Source organism: Phocoena phocoena, chromosome 9, assembly GCF_963924675.1.
Source record: "Phocoena phocoena chromosome 9, mPhoPho1.1, whole genome shotgun sequence".
NCBI classification, from domain to species: Eukaryota; Metazoa; Chordata; class Mammalia; order Artiodactyla; family Phocoenidae; genus Phocoena; species Phocoena phocoena.
Window position 1 is genome coordinate 24,038,707 of NC_089227.1, and position 12,827 is coordinate 24,051,533.

Consider the following 12,827-nt stretch of genomic DNA (forward strand, 5'->3'; position numbering starts at 1 on the left):
GGACTGTGACTATTCAGGAAGAGCATAATCTAAGCACAAACGCTGTGGTAGATCCTGAAAGCTACTGATTGGCAAGTTCTTGAAGAGCAAAGAAAGATCACACCTCCATGACTGCTACAACTCTCTATCTAAGACAAATACTGTGGAATGTGATAGGAAATAAATCAGTCAATCCATAAATTGGAAAGTGATAGGAAATAAATCAGTCAATTCATAAATTAAATACAACAAATAATCCTTCAAAGTCAGCTTGAACTATTGAGTCATGATCTTTGACCTTTCTGGAAGGATTAATGTATTCCCATAGCTCCTTAAACATTTCAGTACTAAAGGACACTAATAAAATTACGTGTTGATGCTTGTCTATCCCTGTTGCTTATGAGCCTTGCCCCTAGTAACTCATTTGGGTATGGACAGGGTGGCCACATGACCAGTTGGTAGTTAATAAGCCCAGGAAAAAGGAAAAGTTAACAGAGTCTTAGTAGGAATAGGGGTGTGTTTGAAGAGAGTCAAAGCCCATGAGACAATCATATCAACAACAAATCCAAACAGAGGTACAGTAGATTCCTTTTTCCTAAGCTCTGTATCAGGTACATGAATGTGAATTCTAGAGAATTCTTTGGAAGACTGCAAACCCTTTTAAAATACATTTTTATAATACCCCAAAATAAAAATCATAGATAAAATAGCCTACCTACTCTCATAGTATAAGATCAAAATCATGCTCTAATTATCCTATAAAGGAAGAATCAGGGGAAACTGATTTGTCATAAAATAATGTGTATTTCAGTGTTTAAATCCTCAGTCACTATTTTACTCAAAGACATAAGATAGATACTTTCACCTACAGGGAAAAGCACTGTGAATATGACAATTATAAACTTCGACTGATAATTTTGTGTTGTACTGCCAACTCAAATACCATTAATGGTGGTAGGATTTTCCAAAATAGAAAACCAATCCTTTGTGAAATTCTAATCATAACAGAGCTCAATTTTCCCCCAATTTATTCTGTAGTTGCATTCCTGGTACTTTTGGTATATATTAAAACTGGGCAAGAACTGTGTTTATATCTATAATGAAGTTAAATTCTAGTCTTGACGACTTATAAATAGGCATTCCACCTACACAAACTACTGTATGACTATCAAAAGTTGCAAACAAAATGGGACAATTTTTGATAGTTTTGTTCACATTCTGCAGGATGTGTAATGCCCCTGGCAGTAGTGCTGCTTAATCGTTGTGAAATCAAAAGATACCCCCACAAATTTCCAAAACATTCTCTGAGGCCTGAACTTCCCCCACTTAGAACTACTGTTCTAGGTAGTATGTATAGAGATAATGAAGATTCATCCACAAAATAGTCACACTAAGATTTCCTCTGCAACCCTGGAGTACTGATGAGGAATTCTCTTTAGCATCAGCATTCTAGGAAAATAAAAACACATTTCTGATAAAAAAATGTGACTTTATAGTGAAATAGGAGTTAAACTCATGTAAGGGTGCCAGGAAAGTGCTAGTAGAGGGATGGAACAAAAGTTTATATAAGGCCCTAGAATTAACATGATCCAGTGGAAGGAACGGTGTTGGTTCTAGAGGATGGTAGAAGGATGGAGAGATAATGGGAGAAAGTTTTGAAAGCCATTTTACCTACTTTAAATTTTACTAAGAGCAATGAAAGCCATTAAAAGGAATAGTAAAATCAGATTTGCATTTTGTAATCTTGATGTAACTTGGAGTGGGGGACAATAAGCTTGGAGCAGGTGATACAGTTAATTGTCTGATGGTTTCAAGTGATAAGTATAATTCAAGTGAGAGATGTTAGGCCCTGGATAGGGCAGGCCTTGGGTATGGAAAAGAGTAGAAGACAGAAGAGCTATTTAGAAGGCAGAATTTACCTGACCTGGTGATTCACCTGACTGGGTATATGAAGTGAGAGAGAGAGAGAGGAGTCTGGGATTTTTCCTAGGAGCCTGGATCCCAAAACTGGGTTAAAGTACTCCAATTGCAATCCATTTTTCATAAGGATGGGGACAAGACATTTAGTTTGAAGGGCAATAAGGACACGAGCTGTTAGAAAGTATGAAGTGAGATTAAAGAATATTGAAGGCAAAAGGACCTGCCCAGTTAGGTATCTGTATTTCTTTCTTTCTCTCTCTCCCTCTCCGTTTCTCTGTCTGTTTCTCCTCTGTTTCTCTCTCTCTACTCCCCTCCCCAAACTGGACACATTAAGTTTTAAAAGAACACATTCCATTTTTGTTGCCAAAAAGATTTTATCTTTACATACCCCAAATGGATTTTAAAATCATGACAGAATTCACAGATGATAAGATCACATCTGCACATTTAGCAACAATGAAGTAAACACAAATTAGAGTAGCATAACTTTTGTGCTGGTATTATTTTGTACACTGACCATTTAGACTCACTAGCTTAAAAACACCAAACTTTAGACTGGGCAACTTATATGCAAGATAAACAAGAGAAAGCAAGAAGTATTACTTTGTAGATTCTTTTATTTGCTAGAGAAGAAAATTTGATGTCTGACATTGCAGGGCAAGGTGATAACAAAAAAGCTAAAAGCAAGTTTCAAGACTTAAAAATTCTAGTACCAGATGGGCAGTTAAAGTGTCCAATTGGCTGCAAATAATAAACGATAAAGGAGACAACTTCTTTAAAAAATTCCAAGTTAAATGATCTAACTATGATATCATGCCTCTGAAATATTACAAACAGAATAATAACCTCTTCAGGAAAAATTTTAAGGAGCCAAGACTAATTGGGAGAATATAACCACATGCACTCATTTTATGACATAAGGAAGTCCAAAGAGGATTTATAATGCAAAGAAAATATGAAGAATGATATTTATTTGTCACTGTGTTTATTTAAACTCTGATGTTGATGGAAGCAATTTTAAGTAAATATTGTTTGGCTACTCCTCTAAGCTCCTGAGGCATTTAATTAGCACTTTTATTTTATGGCCTATTACAATTAGTTGCTTTTTTTGTTCAATTTTTCATATGTCTGTGTGCCTCTCTAGACCTGAAACCCTTTAAGGAAGAAAACAACATCTTATTTTTCTATGCTCCAGAAGACTAGCACAATGTATCCAGAGGACTAGAAGTAAAAACTAAAAGAAAGGTATATATTAAATCAATTTGTGTACTGAAGAATGTAATATGAATCAAAATACCATTCTAATTTAACCCTGACACAACTTCACAATTAGCATTTTTCCTGGATGTGTTAGATACAGGGATAAAACATTTATTGCTGAAACACTATTAATTAATTCTTGATTCTGATAATTAAAGATTTTTGGTATAGTTTCATGATAGAAAAAATATCAGAGGAATTGGTAAAAAGATTTTTTCTTTTGCTTAGTGATTCAAGATTAAGAGATTTTCAACAGCACATCAACAATAACATTCTAGATTTTTATGTTCTGTATTTTAGGTCCTCTGGAGACATATAATAGATTCCTTAGGTGAAATAAAGTTTAAGTAAATAAGACTTGTTTACTCAAACAATCTTTGCTTAGTAACATGAGTTTTCATATCCAACATACGCTTGCCAGGCTGTAGACAATAAAATTCAATAAATGGGATGAAGACATTTCTCATTTTAAAAGTCTGTTTTCATTTTGAACTTATTTCTAAGAAAGGTTTTTGTTAAGATGTAGTCGGCAATTGGCCTTTTATGCTCATCTTCAGTTTGAGAAATGAGTACAGAAATGGGAAGTTTTTTAAGTTGACTTAGGAAAAAGGTGGAAAGATGAGTACGACTTAATCCCCATACTCAACAATTTTATAATCCAGTGAGAGAGAAAAAACTAAATAAACACAAATAAACACTTCGAATATTGAAAAGTGAAGTCAGAACAAAGAAAGATGCAATCTCTGGATGGAATTTCCCAACTGAAAATTGTATGCCTCTCCCTGAAAAAAAAATACAAATAAAATTATATAGCCATATATATATGACATTTTTTATTTGGTTGTAGTGATCTCAAACTCATATACTCCTTTTCAACCAGAGTAAAATTGTCTTTCCTATAACTGTTCTCTGTTATGCAAATTTTGGGTATTGGTAGCTAAAAATCCTATTTGTAGGTTTTTAGTTTTGTTTTACTTTCTTCTGGTCATGAAAAAGATCTGTAGTTCAATGCTACCTCTTTACCTGAGCTACCTGGTATCTGTTATCACAAATGTTATCCCTACCCCTCACCTCCCTCTTCCGGTTTAACATATCCTAACATCTGAAAGCTTTTGCTTCTATTTGTGGAATCACTCTTCTTATTACCTCATTCTATAAATGTATCCTACTAGTCCTCTATTTTAAATCACACTAAGAAGGGTTGCTTGAGAGTGAAGGGTCTCTAACAATATCTGTTGAGGTGACCAGGTTTTACACAGGCATCAATCTATTGGCCTATTTACAAAGTCTGTGTGCATTGCAATATGAAATTTCATTTAAATAAACTGATATGAATGGCAGGAATTATCTTTGCCATGACTTTTTTTTTTCTTTCGGTACGTGGGCCTCTCACTGTTGTGGCCTCTCCGGTTGCAGAGCACAGGCTCTGGACACGCAGCCTCAGCGGCCATGGCTCATGGGCCTGGCCGCTCCGCGGCATGTGGGATCTTCCCAGACAGGGGCACGAACCCGTGTCCCCTGCATCGGTAGGCGGACTCTCAACCACTGCACCACCAGGGAAGCCCTGCCATGACATTTTGAAGAAAATAGATAGATGTATTCTTATCTTTAATATATAGATAGAAAATAAATAACTTCCACTAAATATTACAGGCACTTTTTAAAAACTCTAGGATATTTGGGATAGCCCTGAAAAGTTTTTTTTTTTCTAATTTCTTTTCCAATACTCTTTACTATGGATCAGAATTTTTATAAACCATAAAGCCCACTGGATTACACCTCTCTGCATAATTTTATTAATTTTCATGGTTTCTTCTATCATCTGGTTTTTGCTAAGCTGTAAGCACCTTGAGAGCAAGAATTATATCTTTTCTTCATTTCCTAAAAACTTGCTTCTGTTTCATGGACCTCACAGGAGTACCATAAATATTAACAAACTATAGATGAGTATATAAAAATTGCGTTCCAGCCTCTCCAAAGTTAAGAGAGTCTTCATATTAAATTAGGCATTTGGGAATGTATAGTTTTATCTCCAGGCAATTAAGATCTTTAACAATCTGATTTACTCTTTATACTACTAATTTTTAGTAATGTATTTTCTGTTTTCAGGAAAAAAGATGTATAGGGCAAGAGTTGAATGCATGTAAGAATTTTGTCCTTAAAAAATACATACCCATGAAGGCAAACTTCTAGAGTCTATTAAATTAATAGTATGAATTACCAAAGTAAAGCTAGAATTCAGGTCAATCAAAGAACCACTGTGCAGCTGAAATTTCAATTTAAACTTTGTTAGGGTCACAAAATGTGAGAGGTCAAGATCATTACAGTCTTTTAACTGGTATTAAGTCATCTAAGCAGATGGTGAATATATTATATTGAATAGTTATGACTAACACATGTGCAAGAAAAATGTTTTCACTCTTTAATTTATAAAAATTTCCAGTGTAAAAAATATTTAAATTTACAGGATAAAATTTTAGAGGTTAACCTATGAAACAAAGTATATATGAACTCCCAGAGAGAAAGGTTTTGGTATTCCCAATGAATTGAAATTGTAGAATTCTGTGAGTGCGGTCTGTTAATTTTATTTGTTCACACAGAACATGAAAACACAATTTCTTCCCTTAATTAGGATAAGAGATTCCTAAGTGATAATCTGTTATGAAGTCTACCTTCTTCTAAATTGTAGGTTTGACAAATAAAACAAATATCTGAAAAAGCAAAACTCCCTATTAATTTCCGTGGGTCTGTGGCCACACGCTCTAAGGTAGGAAACCTGTAGTTGTTCAGCACCTTGTTTAGGTGAGCTGTCATAATTTTTATAGGAGAAAACATAATATTTAAAAAAAAAAAAAGTATGGAAATGCCCATTTTAGAGGTTATTAATGATGTCCAAGAAATATTTTCCAATTTTATATTGAAAAGTACTATAAAAAATGTCTACAACAGTCAGCTACCTATATTTAATTATAGACACAAAAAGATGGGAAACAAGGTTTCCTTCTTCCCTAAATATCTGAAACATAGTTCTAAATAAGACATAATTGCTTTTCTATTATATAATGTTATTACAGTTTTAAGATGATTGATAACATTTTCCAAATTGTTAAAAATCGATTTCTATTACAAAATTGATTTCTGTATATCTAGAATCTAATGAAAAGAGTTAAATATTACATTTCGTCATTTATACAGTAAGTCAAAGTACAGGGTATGTGAGTTGTATCTCAACACTGAAGCTGAAAAGAAATGCAGTAAAAAAGTAAGATTTAAGATACACCAGTGATTCTCAGGTCTGTCCTGGCTGACAACCATAGAGACAGATTTCCAAGCCCCAGAGATGGCTCTGCAGAGCCTGTAGTTCCTGGGAAGACTGGGAGTGAACAGGACATTCAGATACACACACCAGGGTGCCTTTCAGAACTGGTGAGCCCAATCTGCTCAAACTCAATTAAAACAGCTTTTTCCTGGCCTTTAAAAATAGGGGTGCTTGACACATCATAACTGAATGTAAGAGTGACTGATATGATGAAGGTCATCATTGTTCAACCACAGGACTAAGAAGGACCTTCAGAGAGCATCCAGCCTAGCATTTCCCCAAGTGTTAAACGAATCCCACTAGTGGGACAAGGGATGAGTTTAGGTGGTACTTTGGCGTATTAGTTTCCTAAGCCTGCAGAAATTACCACAAACTTTGTGGCTTAACACAACAGAAGTGCATTCTCTTACAGTTCTGGAGGCTAGAAGTCTGAAATCAAGGTGTTGGCAGGGCCATACTCTCTCTCTGAAGGCTCTGGGGGAGGATCCTTCCTTGCTTCCTACCTAGCTTCTGGTGGTAGCTGACAATCCTTGGTGTTCCTTCTCTGTAGATACATCACTCCAATCTCTGCCTCCATTATCACATGGTATTCTCCCTGTGTATCTGTGTCTGTGTCCAAATTTCTTACAAGGACATCCAGTCATTGAATCAGAACCAATAATCCAGTAGGACCTCACCTTAACATGACTACATTGGCAAAGACCTTATTTCCAAGAAAGTCCTATTCACAGGTACTAAAGGTTAGGACTTGAACTTATATTAGTTTGGAGGACCCAACAAAAATGAATGTTATTTTTTTATAGCAATATATTTTAATTCACATCAATAAAATATAATTAGCCCAACAAACTATGATTTCACTGATGCCTGTATCATTGCTTAAGAAGACTAAAGACTAAAGGTTAAAAGAAAATAAATTAATATCTTGACTAAACAGTTCTATAGGGGTTACTCAGACAGCAAAACTTGTGAAGTTGGTGCATTAACAACTGGAACTCACTGAGCTAGCCCCAACCCCTCCTTTTAGGCAGGCTGTTATCTAGAGAGGAAACTATGGTAAATAACTGAAAGCTTCCCAGAGAGATTTTATAATCTCTCTTACAGTTAGAGGTCATTGTGCTACAAATCTCATTGCCTGAAGTTCTTCCTCACATCTAACCCGAAGGCCTTGAGTTAAAAAAGATGACTGCTGGAGATATACCCTTTATTATGCTTATGAAATTATATCATATATATCATCTATTATTTAAAGATAAGAAAACTAAGACTCAGAGAGTGTAAACTGAAAGGGAGGTGCCTAATTAGTGAGAGAGTAAGCTGACTAATCCTGGTCTTGTTAACCAAAAGCCTTTTATGCCATATTCTTTATACAATTCAAAACCAAGTAATCCAGCACACAGGCAGAGGAATTACAGGTATACAGAACTTCTAGTATCTTAAGGATTTAATAGAACTATGACATATGAATTGTTTGTTATCTATTTTTAAAAAGATGTTTTAAAATGTACATAGCTATAGTTATTTAAATGTAAAAATTAGGGTTCATACCCAAACAGCAAGTGTTAAGATTTTTAATCTTGTGACAATAAAATATATATTAAGATTAAATTTTAAATCAAATTTACATTTAAAATATTTATATAAATCTTGTCAAATTAAGAAAGGTGTGTGATAGTATAATCTCATTCCTGAACTTCTAGAATACAATTTTATGACTTGCATTGATTTACTTAACTAATTTTAACTGATATTTTAGCTTCAAGGATACAGAAACATTCTCTTATTCAATATCAATCCAAAAGCCCTTCACTACAAACATGATTTTAGTATGAACAATTTTTGTTCCTTACTGTCTTCCACTCTCACATTCTCTTTTTTTATCCTTTGCAAAAGAATAATGCTTTAATTTTGAAAACTGGATGACCATCAAAGCTTTGTGCCTAAAACACTGTTTCCTAACAAAATTATATAAAAATTTTATATTCATATTGTGAAAGTTGATAGATTATTTTGCAGAGCTTTGTGGCACAGAGCAGACTGCTTTAAAAGTTTTAAAAAATAATTTTAGAACTTTTGAAGTTCTATAAATTTTTACTATTAATAATTACATTAAAAATTCTTTTAAAAGCCTTCTCAGATGAAAGAAAGCATTTGGAAACAAAATTTAAATCAACAACATAAATCAAGTTTAAATCAACTTTTTACCTAAACACTATATTTCATTTTGGAAGCACTTGGCATATAGGACAATAAGTAAAGCCATTTATTTTGTGAATGGAAAGCCATTCACATTTCTATTGAAAAACATTGTTGGCACAAATTCATGAAATTTGAGAAATACAAACTGATCAAATGCAATAAATGTCAGAAGATACACTGACATTTATTAATGAATAAGTATGTTTGGAACACATTTTTTAATAATCATTAACTTTCCACAATTTATGAATTATTATTCAGGCGTTTTGCTTTGACCTTTCCTTGGTCAAATTGATACAATGGTCATTTCACAACACATTCTATTTTCTGTTGAAAGATAAGTAGAAAACAGTAGACAGGAAGTAATGTATCGTTAATAGTAGTTAATTTTTGAGATACATATAATCATCTCTAATAACTATATTATCATTTTGTTCAGAAATACCTTCATATAAAATTTCCATAAGCTTTGTGCTAGCTTGCATAATCTTGAGAAAATCTGTCAAATATTTAGTTTAAGAGTGGAATTAGGCAATAAAAGACAGTCTAGATAATTCCAGTTTTATAAAAGAGAAATGTTTATTCTTCCTGTCTACTTGAACCCACTTGACATGCAAGTTTGTTATAGTATGTCTTTGGGAATCAACAAAGTTGTAGTACATCTTTGAGAATCAGAGAAGAAATTTCCTCAAATTATGTGCATAGTATCTCAATTTTGAAGCTGAATATTTGGTGAAGCATATTGAAAATCATCATATAGTATGCTTCACCAAAGCTGTTTGACCCAAAAGATTTTCCTGGTCAGATTGGGGAATTACTTTATAAACTAAAGACCTATTGGCCCCTGGTTTCTAACTCTTATGCAGAAATCCTGATAAGTCCCTAACTGATTCTTTATCACCAAAATAATTTCTTTAATGTATTTTTTGTTTATTAATTGAGCGCTCAGTCTAATATATCAAACATTCTTGCTCTGGAATCATATAATCTGGGTTTGTTTTTCAGTATGGGATACACACTGGTTGTGAAATTTTAAAAATATTATATCATAGAACTTCAAAATCCTCATCTCTCAAGGGAGATAATTATGTTAACCTTGCAAGTATTCGTATCAATAAACTGAGAAAGCAAATGTGAAATACTTAGCGAGTGGCTGGCATATTAATGCAAATTCCACATGGGATAGCTAATGCTACTTATTGTTTTATTTTCCCCCTCAAATCAGCAGTTATTAAACTTTTTGATCTCAAGACCTGTTTGCAGTGTTCAAAATTACTGAACACTAAAGAATTTTATGTGGATTATAGCTGTTGATATATTTAAAAGAAAGTTGAGAAAATTTTATATTTATTAGTTCATTTGAAATAACACTAAACTGATTAAATATTAACATAAATAATATTGGGTTGGCCAAAAGGTTCCTTCGGTTTTTAAGTAAAAATAAAAGACACATTTTTCATCTTCACCAGGAACTTTACTGAACAATGTATTTACTGTATTGTTCCACTACCTTCTGCTGTTTTTCACGCGACTTCATAATTCCATCTTCCCAAAACTTTTGATCTTTTTGAGCAAAGAACTGTTCCAGGTGCCTTTTGCAGTCTTCCAGGGAATTGAAATTTTTTCCATTAAGAAAATTTTGTAAAGGCCAAAATAAATGAAAATCTGAACATGCAATGTCTGGTGAATACCACAGATGAATCAGAACTTTTCAGCCAAGCTGTAACAGTTTTTGCCTGGTCATCAAAAAAACATGCGGTCTTGTGGTAATCTGATGGAAGATTATGCGTTTTTTATCGACTAATTCTGGACACTTTTCGTCGAGTGCTGCTTTCAGTTGGTCTAAATGAGAGCAGTACTTGTTGGAATTAATTGTTTGGTTTTCCGGAAGGAGCACATAATAGAGGGCTCCCTTCCAATCCCACCATACACACAACATCACTTTCTTTGGATGAAGACCGGCCTTTGGTGTGGTTGGTGGTGGTTCATTTCACTTGCCCCACAATCTCTTCCGTTCCACATTATTGTACAGTATCCACTCTTCATCGCCCATCACAATTGTTTTAAAAATGGAATGTTTTCATTACATTTAAGTAGAGAATCGCAGGCGGAAATACGGTGAAGAAGTTTTTTTTCTCTTATGTGGAATCCAAACATCAAAGTGATGAACATAACCAAGCTGGTGCAAGTGATTTTCAATGCTTGATTTGAATATTTTGAGTATGTCAGCTATCTCCCACATGGTATGACGCTGACTGTTCTCAATTATTGTTTTGATTTGATAGTTATCAGCTTCAACTAGTTTACCCAATAGTGGAGCATCATCCAAGGAGAAATCTCCAGCACAAAACTTCTCAAACCACTTTTGACACGTTCAATCAGTCATAGCACAAATCTTTTTTTTGCATTTCAGTTGCATTTTTACCTTTCTTGAAATAATAAAGCATAATATGCTAAAAACGTTGCTTTTTTTCTTCCATCTTCAATATTAAAATGGCTACACAAAAATTCACCAATTTTGATGTCTTTTTTTAAATGCATACTGATATGACAGCTGTCACAATACAATCTAACAAAACTGTTTTGAATGAAGTTAAAGATAACTAAGCACTACTAGAGCCATCTCACAGAGAAATATGAACGAACTTTTTTGGCCAGCCAAATATTTGCTACGAAATGAATGATATTTTCAAAACAATTTTTAAAAGGCAGTCTGCTGTGATATGTTTTATTTGTTGAAATTTATGAAGAAAATCTGGCCTCACACAGATGCACAGTTAAAAAAGGATATTTCAATCTTTTCAGTAAGGGTAGATATTTTCTTGATTCCACACAAAAATTCCACAAATAGTTTCTAAAATGTTAGTGGCAACCTAGCTAAAGTTTAGTTGCATGGTGGTAAAGAAACTAAACTGAAACAATATCAATAAATATTTCATATTCTGTTATATTAAAATCTACGGCCCTATCTTACATTGTTATTGGATTTTATTGGAAAATATTGCATCACTGAGATTTGTAGATCTTCCAAATGTTGAAACATTTCACTACTGTATTAATTTGCTATGGCTGTTGTAACAAAGTACCATGAACTGGATGGCTTAAACAACAGAAATGTATTTTCTTACAATTCCAGAGGAAGAAGGCCAAGATCAAGATGAGGGCATGGATGGTTTCTTTTGAGGCCTCTCTCCTTGGCTTTTAGATGGCTGCCTTCTCCCTATGTCTTCACACAGTTTATCCTCTGTGTGTGTTTGTGTCTTAATCTCCTCTTCTTTTAAGGACATCAGGCATATTAAATTAGGATCCATTCTAATGAACTTATATAACTTTAATTACCTCTTTAAAAATTCTATATCCAAATGTCGTCATATTCTGAGGTAATGAGGGTCAGGAGTTCAAAATATGAATTTTGAGGGGACATAATTAGGTCTTTAAAATTATCCAATATCAAAAATCATATTTGTTAATATTGCCTAAATTTCATCAGTTTGATTAGAAGGAAGAACCTGATAGCTTTGTGGCTCTTTATTTGTTAATCAAGCAACCAAGTCTATATTTCAGTGTCTCACAGTCACGAATCTCTAGCAAGTTTTTACACAGTTCCTAGTTAGTCCCTGAAATATTTTTAACAATTAGACATGATTTGTAATTACCATCATTTCTCCCTTTGTTAAGGTTGCCCTATTTCAATGGCTGCTTAAGAAAGCTTGTGGTACTTAAATGTTAATACCTGGCACTTCTTTCCTTCCCTCCCTCCCTCCCTCTCTCCCCCTTCTCTTCCCTTCCCTTTCTTCCTTTCCTTCCTTTAGAAAAGGGGTCTTTATTGGACCCCTACTGTTTCCTCTAATAAACCTATGAATTTTGATATGCTGATGCTGTTTGTTTGGTTGGTTACTTCTCCCTTCATTATATATACATGAGCTTTCTATCTGAAACTAATAGGAATTTATTCCTTTTCCTATAGAAATTATTTCTTTTCTTTAGGAATAATTACAGAAAAAGGGAAATTGACCATTCTCAAGTTGTCATTTTAATTTTGTTCCCCTTTCTCATCTTTTCAGCAAATACATCAGCATCAGCTAAAGAGGAAAGGGCAGCAGATATGGGGTGATGCACATTTGTCTCTGCAAAAATGAAAAAGTAGCTG